Below are 20,579 nucleotides of genomic sequence, written 5' to 3'. Positions count from 1 at the left end.
GGGAAGGGAGGGAGGAGAGGGAAGAAGGAGGAAAGGATCTATGTCCTGATAAAGTACCTTTGAAATAACAGAAGTTTGCCCTAGCTGGCTAGGAGTGCCTGGGAAAGTCTCAAGAATTAAATCCCAAGAAGCCCTAGTTCCTTCATCTGTAAATGCCCTAGGCATACTCATCAAATGACTTGCTTTTTTTTTTTTTTAAAGTTTAGCCAGGCTTTATTCCTGGGTGGGCCTGGCTCCCCAACTTCGAGTGAGGGGGAGGGATTTTGGTTGATGTTCTTCATGTATCCTCCATGGGATCTAACACCATGCTAGTGTGAATCTTAAAATTTCTCAGACTTGTGAATGTTAAAAATTCTCATGCTCTACCTTAGAACATTTGGTTAAGACCATTCCCCATTTTGAACAATGAAGGTACTTGATCAGGAATGTGAGAGCTCTAACATTACTCCACCCATACTTAGGCATACTTTAGGGGAAGATAAAGTTGTGAACTCCTTATTGAACAGTGAAAAGTACTTAACTCATACTTAAAGTGAAGCTAAAACCCTTAAGCTGGGTCTATTTTTAGATCTAATACAAAAGGGTGCTAAATACCTATGAAGGTCAAATTAATCACTAAAAGGTCAGGCAACTTGCAAACTTGCAAGGGGCAAAGAGGTACAAAGTTACTCAGAAGTTTTAGTCTACCCAGAGAAGTTGAGAACTAAAGATGTGAATTAAGAATGGTCAGTCCTGTGAAAACGTCTACTGTGATTGGTAGGTGTGAGAACTTAGGGGAGGTGACATAGGAGAAAATTCTCTTTAAAAGGTCAGAAAGGCCTCTAAAGGAGGGAGCTTGCCAAAGCTGAATTAGAGGGCTTGGTGGCTGAACTTAGTGGAGCTGAGAAACTGGAGGGTCTCTCTGAACACTAGAATCTTGCTTGGGACAAATCTTGTGGTGAGTGGATTAAAGACTGACTGGTCTCTCTTAAGGCTTAAGCCTAGGCTGGCCTAGGCTCTTTCCTACTGTTCCCTCTTACTCTGTCTCTCTCCCTTTAATTCCTTTATTCGTATTAATTAAAATCTCCATAAAACCCAGCTGACTTGGGTATATTTTATATTTGGGAATTTTCCCATGGCGACCACTTTATTTTTTATTTAACTCAAAACACTGTCTTGAAACCATATTTTCACAATTTATGACAACCACTCTTATCTGTAATACTAGGTACATAAGTGTATAACAAATGCCCGAGTTGAAAGAGTGGTTCTGAGGGGCATAACGTCATAAGGTGGCAGGAGGTCCGATAGGAAATGAGACAGAAAATACTCACTTTAGAGATCAGTTTATTAAAAGACAAAATTCCATCTTACAAAGAGCTGGTGTAAAATAGGCCCCTGGGGAGCAGCGGAGCTAAATACACTGCGCCTATGACATGAGTCAGTTACCTACCTGGGGTTTGGAAACTAAACAATTCATGTGTAAGCCAGAATGAAGTCTGACTCATTTATAGTCCTCATTTTAACCTCATCGGACTACAGTTACCTCATCTGTAAAAAGGGGCAATTCCTCAACGTCTCTGAGTTGCAGAGGACCAAACGAGATACCAGATACGCAGTTATACTGTCACACGCAGAAGGAACTCCAGGCATTTCTGCTACCATTATTGTTGTTTGTTATTCATGGCTTCATCAGCAAATATGCACACTGCCCGTAACCCTGATGGGATCGGCCACAAGGAGCTACAGAGAAGACATCAGTAAGTCCTGTTCAGTCATGTCCAACTCTTCACGACCCCATTCAATGTTTTCTTGGCAGAAATGCTGGAGCGGTTGGCCATTTCCTTTTCCAGCTGATTTTCCAGAGGAGGAAATTGAGGCAAACACGGTACCATAACTTGCCCAGAGCCACAAAGCTAGTGTGTCTGAGGCCAGATTTGAACTCAGAAAGACGAGTCTTCCTGACTCCAGACCCTGACTCTGTCCATTGTACCACCAAGCAGCCTACTAATAAGTTTTACTATTCTCTTTCTGTTATGGTAGCTAGGTGGTGTAGGGCAGAGTCCTGGGTCTAAAGTCAGAAACACCCGAGTTAAAATCTACTAGACGTGTGACTCTGGACAAGTCATTTAACTACTGCCTGCCTCAGTTTCCTCCACTGTAAAATGGGGATAATAATAACATCTATCTCCCCAGGGTTGTGGTGAGGACCAAATAAGATACTGCTTACAAAGGCTGAGCATGGTGCCTGGCACACATATTAGTATTACTATCATCATCATCATCACTGTCAGGGAAATGTGTTGAGCCAGAAGATCGAGTATGGACAATGACCAATGGGAGCAAGTTAACGCAGGCTGAAAAGGATAAAAGTAGGCCGATTCCTGCCTTCGTGTAATGTAAAGTGCCTGCTTGCAGGAGCTTAGAACAGAAACATGAGCGCTGATCAGAATCTGAGAGAGCTTCCAGGCAGATTCCCTGGCTTTGCAGATGAGGCCACAATGATGATGTGACAGGCTCAATTCACTGATACTTTGAGGATGAATACCGTTAGGTTGTAAGTTTATCATGGGGCAGCTAGTAGCACAGTGGATAGGGCCAGGTCTGGAGTCAGGAGGCCCTGGGTTCAAATCTGGCCTCGAACACTTCCTACATGGGTGACCCCGGGCGAGTCGTTCCACCCCAACTGCCTAGGCCTAACCACTCTTCTGTCCTAGAATTAACAGTGAGAGAAGGCAAGGGACAGAGAAGAGGAGTTTATCATGAGGTGGCAAGTTGCCGTCTCTCTACACAGAGCAATGGTTAGAAATTAATTCAGGGGCAGGAGGCTGCATCATCTGCAAAGGGGCGATCCTCTAGTTCCAAAGGAGGGGTCACTCCTGCCATGTCCATATGTATTCTTCCTATATTGACAACTTGTATAATTGGGGATTTTGATTTTTTTTGACAAGCAAATCAAATTTTAGTAAGAAAATATAACATTTTGCATGACTGCACACATATATATATATATATACACACACACACACACACACGTGTGTATACAAAACCTGTATCAAATTCTTTGCTGTCTCAGGAAGAGGGAGAGGGAAGGATAGAATTTGGAACTCAACATTTTTTAAAAGAAAGTCTTTATATGTAATTGGAAAATAAAGTATTAAAATGCAAAAAAAGAGAAAATGTAGCATTCTCTAGGTAGCTGAAGTATAGTTACTCTACACCAAGTATCCTGCCAAGGGGCCACCTTCACTGAATACACACAGAATGCTTTGGGTAGGGTCTCCAAGCACACACTTATCTAGGACTTCTCAAATGCAATGTATTTCATCCTTTTCAGCCAATGAGAATTCTTGCAGGTTGTTGGTCCTCTGGAGCAAACTAGACACAAACGAGACCTCCCCTTACACAAGCATTCAGCCTGAATTTTATTCCAGGGAGCACAGAGCAATGGCCTCTACGAGTCGATTTAGGAAGATGCCAGGAGACTCCATTTCACAACACAGAACTGTAGGCACTGGGGAGGCCTCCCGGTCCTGGAAGGGAAATGATCTTTGCTTCTCAGAGGCCGGCCCAAGGGAGCTCGGGCCCTCTCAGGGACCATCAAGTGAGAGCTGCTCCAAGAACGGGCTCAGAATGACTCACTTGATGCACGTCTGCCTCAGAGCCGGCTCACTAGCTCGGTTTGGAGAAAGCATCTTCGGAACGACCACAGGAACAGTCTATCAAATCGATGCAGACAGTACCCAAATGGTACCTGATATATGTAAAATGATGTCAATTCATTTCTACTTTAAAATCAGTCTTATTAAATTTTCGCAAGGCGTTCAACTCTCCCATTAGATCCCCTTCAAGTTAGTTCTTCTGGGGGCTAAAATGGGGAATATATTGGATGGCCTTAACCTGCTCCATCTACGTAATAAGTAACAGGACTCCAGGTGAGCGGAAACAGGGCAGGTCTGTATGTTCCATGACATTCAAGACTGCGCAGTACTCCCAGCTATTAATAAAAGTCTTTCTAAGATGACAAGTCAGTGCAGCTGAAAATGTAGACGCTGCCCACATACAGGGAACCAAATAGCTCTAAAATTCTGACAGATTCTTCCCTTCCAACAAACTCTTACTTACCTTACGAGTTAAACTTTCCCAAGCCAGTCAGTCGCATCTTGGCCAACAATGTCTATGAACACTCCCATTTCTTTCTCTTGACCATGGAGTGGCTGAGAAGCCACGCAGGCTTTGGGAAGGCTAAGACTGAGCTCCCCTTCCTTCTCACTCTTCTTCAGAATGCTTTTTCCAAACTGCTGGTCAAGTAGGTACCCATTTCAGGATCTGCTTTGAGAATCTCGAGGGTCAGACACAATAAACAGAGGATAGAACTGGATAGGCAGGTGTATTGGCAGGTCTTGAATTGTTCATGGGAGGCAAGTCAGCACAGTGAAAAGATATAGGCTTTGGACTCAGGAGACACAAGTTCAAGTCTTGCTCCTACCACTTACTGGTATGACCTTAGGTATGCATCCTTATTTGCAAAATAAACAACTGAATGAGTATATGAATGGAGGAGGGAGGGAGGGAGGGAGGAAGGGAAGGAGGGAGGGAGGGGAGAAGGAAGGCAAATGAATTTGGTAATAATGACTTAGATGAATGTCTTAAGTTTACAAAATTATTTTCATTAGGCAGAATGAATTAGGTGAATGTCTTGGGCTTATAAAGTAGGTAGTGCTAGTATACACCAATATAAGTGACTTACCCATGGTCACATAGGCTAACTGAACGCATCAGGCAGGGTATGCCATCAGATCTCCTGACTCAGGACCAGTAATGCCAAGCTGAACTTAGCCCCAGCCCCATTTACAGGAAATTGAGAAGCAGGGAGAAGAGACTTGCTTAATGTGGCAATTTGTCAGAAGCAATACTAAGACTAGAGCCTAGGTTTCTTGACTGCTCAATTTTCTTTCCATGGCAGCACATGGCCTCTAAAATTTTGGTTTAGATTAAGAGAAAGGGGGAGAAACAAATGAGAACTCTAGATCCATTGACTTTGTATTATTAAAAGCAAGAATCCTATTTTCCACATTTTAACTAATAACCAGAATTCCCTGTGCTCTCAGAGCCTTACTCATCATGTTACGGCATTCCTACACTAATTTAGAGAACAGTCCTTCTGCCTTTAAAGGAATCATCTTCATTTTCACACTGTATTCAAGGCAAGGTCAGCTGGGAAAGTGATACCCATTTTCCTAATTTAGACTCTGGGAAAAAATAATTTCATTTCTTACTGCCCCGAGTTCCTATTTAAACAGACTGTGTTTAAACCCAAAGAAAGCAGAAACTTGGGGACTGGCAAGGGAGCAGGAGCTCCACTGAAAAGTTTGGAACATGAAGGATTTAAAGCTTACCTGGTTCAAACCCCTCATTTTACAGAAGAGGGGAAAAACCCTATAGGCCCTTTGAGAGCTTAGAGGTCTACGGACGCATACATCACAAAGCAACCCGGTGGCAAAGCCAAGACCACAACGAGGAATGTGTGACCTCTAGTCTCAAACTCCGTACTATATTAATTTTCTGAAAGGGTACTAAAAAGTGTGGAAGAAGACAGCAATACCGGTACACGCCAGCTGTCTGTCCTAGTTCGGGCACTCGTGGTTCATGGGGTCTGAAAGGCAAGACCCTCTTCAGCTAACTCATCACAGCCCTCGCTGGTGCCTCTGGCAGCCCAAAATGGAAACAGAAAGACGGGGCTATAAAGTGATCACCTGGAGCCACGGGCTTGGCGGCATTTTCATAAGCCTCAGGAATTTGGGCAGAAAATTCATCAGACACACAATGATTCAACTAGAAGCATAAAAAAAAGTCTAGTCCTGAGACTAAAGCTGCCTCCTTCCCTCTTCTCTGACTCATTCCACACACACCCCCACTCCCCAATTACCTAATGCAGCGGCACTACTGTCCTCAGCCTGGCAGTGCATAAATGTGACAGATAGGATACGCTACAGCCAGGAATGACCAGGAAAGCCGGCTCATAAAGCATGGGTCAGGCATGTCAAAGCTGGGAGGGACTCTGGAGATCATCTAGTTAAATCCTTTCATTTTACACACGAAGACACTGCGGCCCCAGGAGAGAAGGCTTCTAGAGGGCACCCGGCATGCATGTCCTGGGTAAGAAATGACAATGAATGTAAAGGTCATCTGAAAACCTCCAAGCGATTCTTATTAACCCAGTGGACTATCTTACACTCTATTCTTCATGAAAACATTTAGGCCTGTATCCCTTCTATTCCTTAAAAAAAAAAAAGAAATATAGAGGAGGGGGAAATCCAGTGCTGAACTTCAAGAAAAATCTGCTCCTTGTTTCAGGTGTGGGTAAAAAAGAAGGGGGAGAAGGGAAGGCGGGAGGGAGGGAGGAAAAGGTTCAAGTCAGGATTTGGGTGAAGAAGGGGAAGGGGGAGGAAAGGCCCAAAATTAACCACCTTTTTAAAAAGAGGAAATAAAGCAAAACCAAGTTTAAAGAATAATTAGGCAATGGGGTCTAGTTCCAGGAAAAAAAAGATAAAAAGTATGAAAAGATAAATGGCACCAGTAAAGTAGCAGCCTTCACATTAAAAAACAAACAAACCAAAAAACCTCTCCTACAACTATGACAAAAGATCTGGATTCAAGGGCGAGACCTCTGAAAAACCTAGACCTGGAGCTGAACCTCTAATTTTCAAGCCCTCTCAAAAGGGGATGAATCCAGGGCAGTTAAGTGGCTGAGCAGAGGGCCAGGCCTAGAGGTCTGGTCTCATATACTTCCCAGCTGGGTGACCCTGGGCAAGTCACTTCACCCCCATGGCCTAGCCCTTACCGCTCTTCTGCCTTGGAATTAATACATAGTATCGTGTTGAGTATTGAGAAGTGTCTGAGGACAGATTTGAACCTAGGACCTCCTGGCTCTCAATCCACTGAGCTACCCAGCTGCCCCAATAGTATTGATTCTAAGGTGGAAGAGAGCAGTTTTTTTAAAAGGTGGGGTGGATCTTGGGGTACAATGAATTCATAATGAGGGAAAAAAGGGATGGGCCCATACCTGGGAGTCCCAAGGCCTGTGTTCGTCTCGTCTCTGCCACAAGCCGGCAGTTAGGACCTCGAGTTCCCTCACTCCCAGATCTTTGCTTCTTCATCCGCAGAATGATGGAGTTAAACAAGCTAAGTCCCTTCCAGCTCTAATACTGCCGATCTAAGATCTCCCCCAGATCCGCAGTTCTATGGAAATCCATCAAAGGTAACCCTTCCACATTTGCCTTTATAGGCGGGGATTCTCTAGCCACATTGCACGCCCTGTACGAGACGACGGGCTGCCTGGTTGAACAAGGAGCGGGGCCGGGTCACGCCGCAGACACGGGGCCTCGGACGGCCCTGCTCTCGGCTTCCATTGTTCCTCCCTGAAAGATCCATGATTTGTCTAATCTTTTCCCAACAGAGCTCCACACAAGCCCTTCCTCTGCTCCCTACAACTTCAGGAGCTGCGCTAGAATAACAATTAAATGACAAAAGATCCGCCCATGATTCCTTGCTTCCTCTCCTGGTGAGCACAATGGATTAGCCGACTACATCTCGGCAGACCGCACACAGTAGGCGCCAAGTTTTGTTGTTCAGTTGCTTTTCAGTTATGTCTTGACTACTGACCTCACTTGGAGTTTTCTTGGCCAAGATACTGGAGTGGTTGGCCATTTCCTTCTCCAACTTATTTTACAGATGAGGAAACTGAGGCAAACAAGGTTAAGTGATTTGCCCAGGGCCAAATAGCTAGTAAGGTTTTGTGGCTAGATTTGAACTTGGCCTTCCTGATTCCAGGCCCAACACTGTATCCACTGGCCCCCTAGCTGCCCTCTCAATTTTACATGTATTCACTATTTCATTTATTCCGAATGTTGCTTTCTTCAAATGCCCCCTACCCCTTCATCCAACTTACCCTCTTTTCTTGGTTCGTGGCCTCATTATTCCCTAAAAAATCCCCAAGCTGCCATTTGTTCCAAGTTCCCTCTTCTCTCCTTTTCCTTATTTCATGCCTCCCAACAGAGGCTGCTGCGAGGGCAGCCCCGCGGGCACTCTCCCTCAAAGGTCCTCGGGGAGAGCCTGGGGAAGGCCTCTGAGAGGGCCACGACCTGTCATGTTCAGTACCAGTTCGAGGCTGAGATTCCGTCTAAACAGCTCCTTCTCCAGGACGCCAGACATGAAGCTTCCTGGCCACCTAAGGCTACCACTTTACGGAAGGGTGTCATTTTCCAGAACAAACTGGTGAGGTCAATATTTACCCAAAGATGATACTCTGAGCTATTTTTGTTTGTTCGTTTTTCAGAGAGGTGGAAGAATTGTGTTCTTACTCGTCTGGCTACTCTCATTCATTTCCCACGTCACCAATGGCAGCACCTTCTCTATTTAGGGATGTAGTACCAGGTCAGTAAACAGGGCAAAGTAAACCAAAACAGGACACAGTCCCCATTAATATCGCTTTTGAACCAAAAAGCAAAATGACCACTTATAAGATTAGCTATGCCACTATTCCCCTAGCTTTATGTAACCGTTAAAGTTTAGCTAATAAGCTATGAAGATAAATTCACTTTGGGTTAAACAAAATGAACTTCCCATTAATAAATCATTAAAGATTCTTTTTTCATTTCTGTTTTCATTGGCAAGGGCCACTTCTTTACCTCCCTCTCTCCCCCTAAAAATACAAAAAGCAATGTTTAAACGGACTAGGGAAGTCTTACCTAAAGGATCCTTCCTCATTCTCCCACCCCCAATAATCTGTTTTGAGGTTTAGAGGTGGCCCTGGGTCAAGCCTAGGGAAGTCCAAGCTTGGGTTCCACCAAACTGGAAAAGCTTCGAATCCTGGCTGGTTCAGTGACAGAGACCATCTGCCGATGACATCTGCGGTGCAGTCCGGAGAGGCTTGTCCCCTGGGTGTTCACAGGTGAATTTTTCAGCCACGAGAACTTACAAATGATGGTCTAATAAAGCCAAGGTGGGAATCTGTCATCTTCATCCTGTGGGTATCACAAATCCCTGAACAATTCTCAACAGGCACCCACCAGGGCAGTCCTGGGTCCTAGGCCCCAGCTCTGTCAGGAAACAGAGAAATTATGTAAATCAACTCCTTTCCTTGGGCCTTGGTCATTTGCCTTTCAAAGTAAGGGGGGTCACAGCACATTATTTCTAAGATCCTTTTAATGTTCTCTATTATGTTACATGAAACCAAAGGAGTTAAAGAAAAATCCTACCTTAGGCACATATATTTCTCTAATAACTTCCCAAAGAATCTAGCCTCTCTTTGAATCACACGATCTTCAGTTGGAAGGGACATGAGACGTAATCTAAAGCAATCTGTTCGCTTTAAAGATGAGAAAGTTGAGACCCAGGAGGAGAAGTGACTTATCCAAGGTCACATAAATAAGTGCAGAGCCAATATTTGAAACCAAGACTTATGACCTCCCCCCACCCCCACCCCAAACAGTACCCTTTCCATTACACCTTCCTTCGAAAAGACACTGGGTGTTTTCACCTGTAAATTCTATTCTACATGAAGGGAGTTCAAACAACTTTCTCATTTAGTTTCCAAGGGGTTTTGGTCCCCCTCCTGAACTATTTAAATTTCAGAGTATTTGCCTGATGAAAAAACGTACTAAAATTTGTGTCAATAAATGAATTTTAATTTTTTAAAAGTCCTATTCTGGCAGAAGCTAGGCTGGTTCAGTGGATAGAACACCAGACCTAGAGATGGGAGGTTTTGCATTCAAATCTAACTCCAGGCACTTACTTCCTAGCTGGGTAACTCTGGGCAAGTCATTTAATCTCCACTGCTTAGTCTTTACTGCCCTTCTGCCTTGGAACCAATACTTAGTATTAATTCTAAGACAAAAGATAAAGGGTTAAAAAAAAATAAAAGGCCCTCTCTGCTGCCTTATTACACAGAGCTGACCCTGAGCTCCCAATGGCTAGACCAAAGACTGGAAAGGTTCCCTGAACAATGTTGATAGGATGTCTGGTATCCAAGAACCAACCTTAGCTAATTTGGGGAGAAACTTTTCATGAATGGCTTCAGAGAAAATGAGTTTTTATGACATATTAATTATCCTAGACTTAAAAAAAAAAAAAACTCTGACCTTTCATCTTAGAATCAATACTAAGTATTGGCTCCAAGGCAGAAGAGAGGTAAGGGCTAGTCAATTGAGGTTAAGTGACTGACCCAGGGTCACACAGCTAGGAAGTATCTGAGGCCAAATTTGAACTCAGGACCTCCAATCTCTCTATTCACTGAGCCACCTAGCTGCCCCTCAGTCCATCTTTGAAATATCTGTAGTAGTAACCTCCATAAGGATATCCCAGATCCCTTAAGTAAAGCACTTGACTGTCAAGTAAAGTATACCGTGAAAAATACTTAAGGAATGAATCTTAGTTATATGTAAAAATAAAGGTTCTAAACCACACAACTCTTTCAGTCTAGAGGGAAAGGATCACAGGATTCAAGATCAGGGCCCTGGAGCCATGGACCCCTTTGGTTTGTTTTTTCAAACCCTTACCTTCTCTCTTCGAATCTGTCCAAGGCAGAGTAGTAAGAGTTAGGCAAAGTGAGGCCAGATTTGAATCCAGGAACTCCCCTCTAGGCCTGCCTCTCTAACCACTGAGCAATCTAGCTGCCCCAACATAATGGTTTTTAAATTTTTTTTTTCTATTCTAAATTTGAGTTGGAGGTACATGAAAAGAAAGACATCATTTTGTTCACATGCAAATTCATGGATTCCTTCCATTATACCCCAGTATCAAAATGCAGGTCACAGCTGATGAAAGGAGATCACCAAGGCCAAAGGGGAGATAAATGGTGGCTGGCCCTAAAGGTTAGATCCAGGATTGCTAAGGCTCTTCTTTCCAGCTCCAGGGTTATCAGACCTAAATCTTGCATATGAATTAGGCTAAATGTTTTCTATAAATATCTACTTTAGTAAAACTGCAATTTATGTAGCCTAGTTTCAGTGCTAAAAGATTTGATCTCCTATTCAAACTAGCTGACTAGTTTAGAGGTTCAACATATTTTTGGCCAAAATTAAAACACATGGAGGGGCAGCTGGGTGGCTCAGTGGATTGACAACCCAGCCTGGAGACAGGAGGTCTTAAGTTCAAATCTGGTCTCAGACAATTCCTAGCGGTGTGACCCTGAATAAGTCATTTAACCCCCATCACCTTGCCCTTACTGCTCTTCAGCCTTGGAACCAACATTCAGTATTCATTCTAAAAACATTAGATAAGGGTTGTTAAAAAATACATGGAAAGATAAATTGGCTTGTATTCGTTGTTGCTAGTCCCTCTGACTTAATATAATCCAATGACTGGGGATATAGTAGAAAAGCATCAAATTGAGTCAGGAGTCCTGGATTCTAATCAAATCTTGGCCATTAACTCGCACTGTGAGATTTGATCTAGCATCTGTCCCTCTCTGAGACAGCTTCCTCCTACGACCAGATGGCAGGTAGCCGAGATTTGAAGGCCCCATGCTAGCTCTCACATTCTTGGATGGTACTTAGAGAAGGGAGATCAGAAGCATTCCCTTTTCAGACATGGAGGCATTTTCCGGTCTTAAAAAAATAAGGTCCTTATGCTGAACATTTCTCATTGAGACATTTGATAGTGCATTCATGGAAATAAAAGAGAGGGCAATTTAAAATATCTGCTATTGCTGATACTAAAAATACATAGCATATTAAGATTTAGGGACTGAAAGGGGGGGGGGCAAAATGGTAAAGAAAAGTAGGGGAAAAGGACCTTCTCTAAGATAAAACTCATACCATGCTGCAAAACCCTGACCAAGGCTACCAGAGATAACTACTGAACAAAACTGAGTTAGTAGTCTTTTGTTAATAAATGTAATCAGACTAAATTATCTTAAAATATAAAACAGCAAAGCTAACAAAAAGCTCTTTATAGCTGAGTTAAAACATGAAAGGCAAGCAAAATAACTTACCAGTCATTTAGACCCCTAATGCTTCTGATCCAGGACTCAAGGAGGCCTAAAATGTATTTAAATAAATGGCAAAAAGAACATTTTCAAACCCAAATCCCAGAACTAGATGATTCCAAATGTATTTTCCCAAATTGCATTAGACTTGAAATTGTCTATTTTGACACAATGGCATTAGAGATTCTAAAGTGTGTTCTAACAAATTCCTCAAATCTCTGAATGATTTCCCAGCAGCTTTCCTTTTCCAAATGTTATTGTCCCATTTTGAGAAAGAAAGGCATAAATTTCAAGAATTAAGAAACAAAGCATTCAAAGCAACAATAACCAAGCAATACCTGCCGCTGGAATCAGAGGGAAGAGATAGGGTAAAGAATCACAATAAAAGAAAATATTGAAGCACCTTTCCCACCAACCCTCTTAGGTCCATTCACTGGAATCCATGGCACCCTGATGCCAGTAAAGGCCCAAATACAAAGAGGGAGCCAGACCATAAGCTTAGCCTGAAATTTCAACTTTCCATTAGGTACTTTGTAATCTCCTAAAATCCAATCTGTTAATTAGGAAGTAAATTTACTCTCAATTGTTTTTACAATCTGTGGGTTAATAGCTTAAATTTTAAAACCAATATTAAGAACAAAAAAAAACTCATGAAACTCCCTTGAAACTTTGAAATTAGATACACAGATTATGGCTTTGTAAAATCTATATTTGTCAACTGCTTTGAAAGCAAGCCCTTCTTCCCCTCCACTTAATTGCTGATCCATCAGCATTCTGTATTCTTTATATTATCATTTTATCACTTCATTCCTTTCCCTGCTCATCTCTTCCTCCTAGAACCCTTAGCTTCCTTCAAAACATGGTTCAAGTCCCAAAGCATAAGGGTAGTCTTCCCCATTTCAAGTTAGTGCCCCAAATGTTAGTAAATAATTTTGTTTTTACTACATATACATTTTGTACACATTTGCAAATGTTGTTTGCTCCTTGAAGGCAGACACTCATTTTGCTTTTGTTTGTTTTTGTATCCCTAGCACCTTGAACTGGGCCTAGCATACTGCAAGAGCTGAATGCTTGTCGTTGAATAGCACTGAATCAAAGCCAGAAGGACCTCTCCACTCCTGGTGCTGTGCTTTGGCTCCTTTCTCTCCAAAAGTAAACCCGATGGCAATCCTCCCCTGGAATCTTCACCATCATATTGAGTTGACCTTGAGTTCTTGAAATTCTTGAAGTCAGGCCTGAAGCACAAACTCTGGCAGGGAGGTGCCCCGAGAAAAGGCTGAGGCAGCTGCTGTGTCTAACAACAGAGAAGGCTAGATAGGCATAGGACAAATTGGAAGCACAGGGCTTTTTATTGTTGGGGTTTTCTAGCAGCAATTTTCTTTTTCTTTAAAAAAAAAATCCTTACCTTCTGTCTTAGAATTAATAAATATTGGTTCCAAGGCAGAAGGGCAACAAGGGGTAGATAATTGGTGCTAAATGACTTGCTCAGGGTCACACAGCTAGGAAATAAGCGGTGAATTGAATCCAGGAGCTCCCATCTGTACACCCAGTGCTCTATCCAAACTATCAACCTGCCATCAGCTGCAATTCCCAAAGATTATTTTCTAAATTAGAGGCTGTAATCTTCAGCAGTGGAGGGAGAACTTGCTCATAAAATGGCCCATCTTTGGGAGCATCAAAGGCTACTACCACCCAGGGCCTCCTTTTGACCTCTCTTAGTGTAAAGCGGTTCTTGAGTTTCCAAAGGGAAAGCCATCGCAACTCCAGTTCTCACCGGTCCTCTAATGCCAACGCTGGGGGGGCTTCCAGCTTACAAATGGTAGTGGACTTTCAGCATTCGTTCTGGGGCCCATTTAGCCAAGTGAGAAAACTTGTCACCAAGTGGGCTATTTCCAGGCTGTAACAATTCATAAAGGTTACCTGCCTAAACAGGAGGGTTATGATCTTCATGGGCACAAAGCTCATCCAACCAATGAAAGCAAGGATCTCTTGAATAACTGAAGCTGTAACAATTCCATCCGTCATGGCCTAGAACACTGGTAGAATTAGAGGCCAAAGTTTAGCTATAACCATTCTAGTCTCTCCATACTGGTACAAGCAAAGACACAGCCCTGGGGCAGTGTGGGTTATCTTTGCTGCAAGGTAGATTGATCTGGGACCAAGCTGTCGGGGCCTCTGGGCAAAATGATAAAAGCACCTCTTGGGTTTCCAGTGAAGAACTCAAAAGATCCCAGCAAAATGTCCTTGCCTTTAACCTTCTTGATGGCAAGAAGGTTAATTTTGTGGGGTTTTTTTTCCATCTTCCTAAAACTATTTTTTTAATGTCTTTGACAACTGTTTCTACCTGAAGGCACAGAAGTAGGATTTTGTTAAAAGGATTATTTGCTTGAACCCCTGGGGCTCTGAGTGAATCACTATACCAGATTCCAAATAGCAAACCTGACCCAAGTCTACAAGGGCCTCAAGGTTTATGAAGTGCTTTTCCCACAACAATCCTGAGAAGTAGGCACTAAAACCAACATCTTTTAAAAAAAAAGCTCCCAATGCAAAATAAGTACTGACTATTGGAGAGATGGCTTTCTTCTTCCCAAAACCAAACTTCTATGTGTACCCTTGCTCTAAACCCCTCCTATCTTCTCTACTATCACCCCAGTCCTCTTAACCCCGAGCTCCTCCTCTCCTGTGCTTCCTTCCCTGCTACCTACAAACATAGCCAGGTCTCCCATGTGCCCCTCCACCTTTAAAAACTCTCACCTGATCCAGCTATCATTGTCTTTCCTCACCCCCACTCCCTGGCTTGATAAATCTGCCTCCACTTAGCAATACCACTTTTCTCAGTCTCTTCTAACCCCACTACCACCTAGCTTTCTAAATTCAACTGAAACTGCTCTGTCCAGAGTTAACAATAATACATGTGTCCGTTTGGAACCCTCATGTAATCAGGGGTCACAAAAGGAGTTAAGATAAAGCATCTGGAAGTGGGTTTGTTATGGTGTTATGGGGAAAAAAGAAAAGGAAGGAGGAAAGGATTGTGTTAAGGAACAGAGGAGGAGAGGGAAAATGTTACTAATGATTTAACTATCAAATCTGCCATGGATGACACAGTAGCATTTGACACTTTATTGCCCAATTCCGGAAACACTCTCCCTCCCCATCTGACCACTGCTTTTCTCAATCTTCCTTGCCAGATAGTCATCTAAGTCATGCAGACTAATCACCGAATGTCCCTTCAAGGCTCTTGACCTGGTCCTTGGATCATTTCCTTCTATGCTAACTGGCATACATGATCTCATCAGCCCCCACAGGTTAAATGATCATTTATGTACAGAAGGCTGCTCCATCTATAAGTCCAACCATAGTCTCTCCTGAACTCCAGTATGAATTTCACTATTGCCCTTTTGTTAACCATCTTAAAACCAAAATTGTGTATTGGTTCTAAGGGAGAAGAGCAGTAAAGGGTAGGAATTGGGGCCCGAGTTACTCAGGTCCACAGAGGAAGTAAGTTTCTGAGACCAGATTTGATGTTAGATCTCCCCTCTCTAGGCCGGGCTCTCAAACCACTGAGCCACCCAGCTGCCCTCATACTGCCTTTTTTAGACATCTTAATGGGATGTCCCATAGACATCTTGAACTTAAGTTCAAAACTGAACTTATCTTTCTTAGCCTCCAACCTTCCCTTTGGAGACAAGGATAAGTTACCGCCATCCTTTGTCACACAGACTCAGCCCGCAACATCAACTCTTCACTCGTATATTCAGTTGCCAAATCTTGTTTCTGCCCTCACATCACTCAATTCAGGACCCTCTCTCCCCACAACCAGTTCAACCATCATCCTGACTCAGGCCCTTATCACCTCTCAACCGGACTACTCTTCCTCCCTTCAGACTTCAGGCCCACTTTCCATTCTTCCAACACTCCATCCACTGTGCCCTTTTCTTGGCTCTCTATCCCCTACTACACAGACCACATAAGAGACCCAGTCTCTCCGCTTCCCTGGTTTCCTTGCAGTCAGCTCATGTGATGCCCTGCAAGAGACCTTTCCCTTCACCCCCAGGGCCTAGTGTCCTCCCTTTTCATCTACTCTGTATACACCTTGCCCATACGAATTGATGGGTTATATCTCCCCATTAGAATGGGAACTCCTTGAAGAGAGGGGCTTTTTTCTGTTCCTATTAGCCAAACTAAATACTTATTGACAATGGAAACAGATAACAACAGACTCATAGTTTCCATTCCTCTCAATTCCTCGTTTTTAATTCCTGACTCAGGCCTCTTAGGAAAGAGGATCAGAATGAAAGTCATGGAAGGTGGGCTCTGGTGTTGACTCCCATGGAATTGAGATTATTCATCTCAACCTGTCAAAGGGATTTTCATAGGGTTACAGAATCAATTTCCACTGAAAGTCACTCAGATATTAAATAGGAGAGTCAGGATTTGAACCTATGTCCTGTGGGTTCTGCCTTTATTACTATTCCAAGAGAACCAAGTCTTTGACTTCATACCATTTTGCCTTCAAAAAGGTTTGGAGTCTGATGTGGAAGTCAGAAGCCCTGGGTTCCTGTCACAGGTTTATCGCTTTCTCACTGTATGACACTCGACATGTCACTAATTAGGTCCCCAAGAATTCAACAGGAAGGCACATGCCTATCTATAAGCATCCTCTTGATTACAAGCAGCTTGGGAATATTCTGAGTTTTGCCACAAATGGACCCTTAGCTTACTGCCTGCCTGAGGCACACTGGGAAAGAAGCTTATGGAAGACCCCAAAGTCTTACCCAATACTGGAGAACAAAAGCATAGTCTCATGGGGACTAGAGAATGGAAGGATGGTAATATCCAAGGAAGGAATAGGAAAGCTCTGCAGCATAGGTGCTATGTGTCCCACCAAGTCCTAGGGATTGGAGGAGACCCAGAACTAGAATGGCAGAACCTCAGTGTAGGACAGATGATCTAATCCCAACTTTTAACTTGAAGGAATCACTTCTACAACATACCTTTGGTCTCCATTTGAAGATAATCAATGACAAGGACCTAATGAGTGTTAGGACTTGGGAGACCTGGCTGGGTACCTCAATTCTGACAATGGCTATGTAACCATGGACAAGACTCAGTAGTAAGAAAACTATAAAGATAGAATGGGACTAACTCAGTGTCACCATTTGTAAAATGGGAATAATATTTATACCATTTAGGTTATGGGGATACTATAAGAAAAATGCCTTTAAAAAAATTAAAGCCCTTTATCTTCATCCTCTTCATCATCATAGTCATCTCCAAAGGCAGCCTATTTTGATTTGAGAAAGCCCTTAGTATTTTGCCTCCTCTGCCCACTAATCTCAATTCATCATTCTGAGGTACACAGAACCAGTCTAACGCTTCTTTCATAGGAGACACTTCAATGTGTCCATATTGTCTCTCCTGAAAATCAATGTGCTCCTGCAAACATTAGATTAGAAATTAATTTTTGTTTGGCATCCGTCTGGGGCATTTAACAAAGGCTTGATGACATATTGATAACCTCCAGATATTTGAAAACAATGACTGATATGCACTCCCCACCAAATCGTTTTTTTCCCCCCTCAAGATAAATGACCCCCAGTTGTTTGTTTTTTTCCCCAACAATTCAACAATTCACACATAACAAAGTTTGTCACACATAACAAAGTTTGGGCAACTTACCAGAGGTTTCGCCTCCAGACCATTATAAATACAGATCAAATTCTTCATAAGTACTCAACAAATGTCTGAAATTCATTTTCCATGTTAGAATTTGAGGTATACCAAAGCACGTGCACTTTATTTAGGTAGGCATTCAGAATCTGGGGGATGTAGTTTGAGGGGAGCAGTGATTCTGGCTATGTTATTTGTTGTAATGGTTATCTGACTTGAGTATTTCTGCTGTGTCAGACTATCCAACTCACATCAACCGTTAAACTACACCCCAACCTCGACACCAGACTCTAAGAATGGCAGAAATGACTCATTTGGAAAAGACCAACATTCTTTAAACACTCCTCTCCCCTCTGCCCCCACGTATGTATCATTTGGCTGATGTTTTTTTTTTCCCCATGAAGACAAAGATCAGATCAGGTATTATATTCTTCAACACAATTTTCTGATGTCACAGACTTATGTACAATTTTAGAGCATGAAATCTTAGAACTTCTTAGAGGTCATTCAGTCCAATCTTCTCACTTTTGCAGAGAAAGAAACTGAAGTCCTCAGAGGGAAAGTATCTTTCGTTGGGTCACACAGGTAAGCTAGTTGGTGGCACTGAGGAAAGGAGGACCCAATCTCTTGATTTCCCATCCAAGACTCTTTCTAACATGTACCAACCCATTCATTAGCATTTTATATCTAGACAGATTACAGTCATGTCAAAAGGAGAGAGAATTATATTCTCAAATTTTGTCAGTTAATGAGCATTTGCTGAGAATTCCATTCAGGTGTGGGAGGTGAAAAACATCACTGACAAGACAGGTTAAAATCTAGCTAGGGACAACCCTTCCAACCCCAATAGGGGAATCTATTAATAAAGACAATGTGGCAAACAGAGTAATAAAATGCTCAGGGATAACAAATGGTATCAGAGCAGGAAAGACATGGAAAGGAAAGCATACTGCATATTCAAGCAACAGCATACAAAGTATTAAGAAAAAAACAAGCTTTAAGTTAGGGGACAGCAATCTATTATCTTGCAAGTTAGGTAATAAAGAGCTCTGGAAAGGGAAAATGAGGAAAAAGAGGAATAGGGAAAATGAGGAAAAAGAGGAATGGGGAGAAGGGATGGCATTTCATAGGTGGCATGGAGGATAGAGCTTTGGGCCTGGAGTCAGGAAGATCGAAGTTCAAATCCAGCCTTCGACACTGTCTAGCTATATGACCCTGAGCAAGTCAATTAACCCCCACTGTCTAGCCCTTATTACAGTATTAATTCCAAGATGGAAGATAAAGGTGAGGTTTTTTTTTTTGTCTTAATGAGCTTGAGAAGGAAATAGCAAACCACTCTTAATATCTTTGCTGTGTGGCTCTGGTAAAGTCACATAACCCTATTTACCTCAATTTCCTCAACTGTAAAATGAGCTAGAGAAGGAAATGGCAAACCATTCCAGTGTCACTGCCAAGAAAACCCCCAATATGACTGAAACGAAACAATAACCTAAATGCCAAGATTGATTTGACCTTCTAAACATTTATTATTAAGCACCTACTATGTGCCAGGCACTGTGCCAAGCAATAGTGATACAAGATAAAATTTAGGAGCTCATTTTCTTTGATATGTTCATTACCAGAATGAAGACCATTCTAAGCAAACAGGCGGTCAACATCCCAGAAAATGTTGACATCTCTCTTAAGGGTCGGACAGTTATTGTGAAGGGCCCCAGAGGGCCCTTCTACGAAGGGATTCTATGAAGGGATTTCAACCATATCAATGTTGAGCTCAGTCTCCTTGGAAAGAAAAAAAGGCTCCAGGCAGACAAGTGGTGGGGAAATCAAAAAGAACTTGCCACTGTGTGCACAATCTGTAGTCATTTGCAAGGCGTAATCTTGGGTTCTCATTACAAGATGAGGTCTGTGTATGCTCACTTCCCCATCAATGTTGTTATTCAAGAAAATGGCTCACTTGTTGAAATGAGAAATTTCTTGGGTGAAAAATATATCCAAAGAATGTGCATGAGGCCAGGTGTGGCTTGTGCTGTTTCTCAAATTCAGAAAGATGAGTTAATTCTTGAAGGAAATGATATTGAACTTGTCTCAAAGTCAGCTGCCCTCTTTCAACAGGCCACCATAATCAAAAACAATGATATCAGAAAATTTTTGGATGTTTCTGAGAAAGGCACAGTGCAATAAGCTGATGAATAAGTTGGAAAAGAAGATACCAAAGGCAGTGTCCTGAGAAGTCAACACTTTTCAGATGTCAAAAAATACTTTTTGTAAAAAAAAAAAAATTTAGGTGCTTACAAAGAGTATTTTCTAAAAATCTAATCTAGACAAAGAAATTTTACCTAGGTAGACTCCTGAGGCAGTTGCAGTAACTTAGGAACAAGATAAAATCCAAGACCAAAGTTGTAATTATATTGAACAAATTTAAAAGGTTTTAAACCCAAGAGTATGGTGGGAATCAGGAAGTCAATTAGGTTAATTACATTGGAGGCAACAGTTTATGATGCAGCTGGGCCATCAGTAGAAAAACACAATATGCAAAGTTGGAGGGAAAAAACTATTGGGGGGAAGGAGAAAAGAATAATTTTAGTTCATTAATCCTCTAGGACAGTGGTTCTCAACCTTTCTAATGCCATGACCCTGCAATACAGTTCCTCATGTTGCAGTGACCCCAAACCAAAAAATTATTTTGGTGGCTACTTCAAAACTAATTTTGCTACAGTTATGATTTGGAATGTAAATACCTGATATGCATTATGTATTCTCATTGCTACAAATTGAGGTTGAGAACCGCTGCTCTAGGAAATCAGAAATAGGAGACCAGAAAGAGGGTGAGACCCATAAGGAAAAAGTAGACCAGGGAATATGTAGAAATAATAATGATGATGATGATAACTAGCATTTATACAAGGTCTAACAGTTTAAAATTGCTTTTGCATACATTACC

The 20,579-nt window shown here is 42.3% G+C and overlaps 1 pseudogene; it reads left to right on the top strand.

Moving 5' to 3' along the window:
• The first annotated feature begins 19,254 nt into the window (after window positions 1–19,254).
• On the top strand, window positions 19,255–19,831 carry LOC100022810 (60S ribosomal protein L9-like; annotated as a pseudogene).
• Window positions 19,832–20,579: the final 748 nt, after the last annotated feature.

Source organism: Monodelphis domestica, chromosome 4 (assembly GCF_027887165.1).
Source record: "Monodelphis domestica isolate mMonDom1 chromosome 4, mMonDom1.pri, whole genome shotgun sequence".
Taxonomy (NCBI): domain Eukaryota; kingdom Metazoa; phylum Chordata; class Mammalia; order Didelphimorphia; family Didelphidae; genus Monodelphis; species Monodelphis domestica.
Note: the sequence above shows the minus strand (reverse complement) of the source record. Positions and strands in the feature narration are given on the sequence as shown.